Here is a 2,259-nt window from a genome sequence, read left to right on the forward strand (position 1 = left end):
ATATTTGAAAATGTAAATGGAAAGAATACAAATAATTTTACTAATGTGACAAAACTGACTATTTAATTTCTCATTTGTGATTTCATGTGGCAAAAATATTGTTTGAATTTTGAATTTAAAATCAAGTTTATTTAAGGAGCATAATGTGAAGAATTTTTTGCAAACAACTGAAACAGTAAAATATATTGTAAGTACAGTTTTTAGGGAACAAGATTAAAAGCAAATAACACTAAAGAACATTTAAGTAAATTTATGGATCACAGATCAGTTTCTTTGTATTTTGATTTCTCAGCACTTTTCAGGTCGACCGAACGTATTATCATGGGTGTCTGCTACTGTCTCCACCTTTCACTGGAGGTCTTTTTGGTTTTGGTCAAACAAGAAAGTGTCTCACAGCGGACTGAAGTGTTTCTGTTTCCCAGACGAGGAGTCACCGGACTCCCAGCATGTCGACCTGCTGCTGAACCCGGAGCGCTTCACGGGCTACAGAGGACCAGAGGCCTGGCAGATCTGGAACAGCATCTATGAGGAAAACTGCTTCAAGTAAACACTCAACAACTGTTAAACAATAACAGCTCGGATCAGCGGCTGGTCTTTGGTTTTAGGTCGTCAGTTCTCTTGTGCTGTGTTCGGTTGCTTTTCACAAGCTATTTAACCTTTTGAAACCTGAGAAAATTTGATTTAAAAAAATGCAAACATGCATTAGGAAAAGCATTGAGCAACTTGGCAAAAAAATTCCAGAAAATTTCCAGAAATTAGTAAAAAGAAAATTACCTGAATATTTTTTGGAGAAAAAGAGGGAAAGAGGGTAACCCTAACCCTTTTTTTTTTTTAAAAAAAAAAAAAAAGATAAATATGGAAAAAAGTATACGTAGTATTTTTTTCATTGCCTTTGTTTTGTTTAAGTGTCCTTTTTCCTATTTTCAGGCAATTTTCTTGTTACTTTTAACTAAGTTCTTGTTATTTTTTTAGACCATGTCTAGTTAGACCAGTGCTCATTACGCTCTTCCCATGTTTTTCAAAGTAATCAAACCAACTTGCTCAGGTTTCAAAGGGTTAAAACAAGACTAAAAGTCTACAGGCTGATGGAGAAAAACTTTCATCAGTCTTCATTCTGATAAATAATAATAGTTGATTTATATTTTGTATTAAGAAATCTGGTAAATAAGCCATGTTGTCAAATAAATGTAGTTGTAGTAAATGTAGTAAAAATGATAATATTGGCTCTCTCCCTTTACTTCCCCCTCACAGACCGTTTACTGTCAAGCGACCTCTCATTCCCGACTCGTTCCACAGCAGCTCGGGAAGTGAAGGTAAGAACTATTTAGGGTTTTAGTGCATCAAGGTGTTTGCAAGGATTACTGTTTATTTATTTGGTTACTTAATATTTATTTTTTCCCAGTTTATCTTTTTCTCTGGAAATAATAATGAGAAAATGTAGATATTTGATTTTGGGTATGTGGCTGCATGAATATATGTTTCGTGAATTAGAGTATAGGATTAAATTAATAAGGAATATGGTTGATTAAAATTAAATAAATTGTGGGATTAAATAAGTTTGTACTTGCTACTTTTCGAATATGTAAATCAAGTTATCATATGTTTGACCATTTCTTTATGTTTTTCATTGTCTGTAAATATTACTTTTTCAGTCTGCTTCTTCTTATAATGATTTCTCAATTTTCTTTTTTACATGTTTGAAATAAATCAAATCAAATCATGATTCACTTCATTTAGACTGTCAGTTTTGTTGCGTTTGTGTGTGTGTGTTAACAATATTGTGTTTATTTATTTACAGCAAAGATCTTCTACAGCTGGCTGGAAGGTGAGCTGACGTTTCACTTTAAGAGAGAAATCAAAGGCTGTTTTTTTTGTTCAGTTTTCAGTCCTCTCTGTTTGTGTCTCTTCAGGCCAGTGTGTGGAGAAGAGAGCTTTCTATCGGCTCATCTCCGGCCTCCATGCCAGCATCAACATACACCTGAGCGCCAGGTACCTCCTGGATGGTGAGAAACACCGACACTTTCACAAACCTCACAGATCTGTCGGTTATTCTCTCCCACTGATTCATGAGCAAAACAAAACGTCAGCAGCAAGGACAGAGACAGAAATGTTTGCAGTTTGTATTTTAAATTCTTTACATATAACAAACTGACCTTAAATAATACAGAAAAATTCAACTACCTGTGCATTATTAGCCCACATGGTAAATTCAGCATTAAAGGAAAACTTGCATAATGACCATTTATCTATCAATTTCTC

At 34.2% G+C, this 2,259-nt stretch overlaps 1 long non-coding RNA gene across 1 annotated transcript; it reads left to right on the forward strand.

The window, feature by feature from the left end:
- Positions 1–438: 438 nt before the first annotated feature.
- LOC121963820 lies at positions 439–1,997 on the forward strand. Its single transcript, XR_006107283.1, has 4 exons — positions 439–543; positions 1,252–1,313; positions 1,799–1,825; positions 1,911–1,997. It is a non-coding gene; the product is annotated as an uncharacterized LOC121963820 (long non-coding RNA).
- The last annotated feature ends 262 nt before the right edge of the window (positions 1,998–2,259 follow it).

This window comes from Plectropomus leopardus, unplaced genomic scaffold, assembly GCF_008729295.1.
Source record: "Plectropomus leopardus isolate mb unplaced genomic scaffold, YSFRI_Pleo_2.0 unplaced_scaffold12660, whole genome shotgun sequence".
In the NCBI taxonomy this organism is placed as follows: domain Eukaryota; kingdom Metazoa; phylum Chordata; class Actinopteri; order Perciformes; family Serranidae; genus Plectropomus; species Plectropomus leopardus.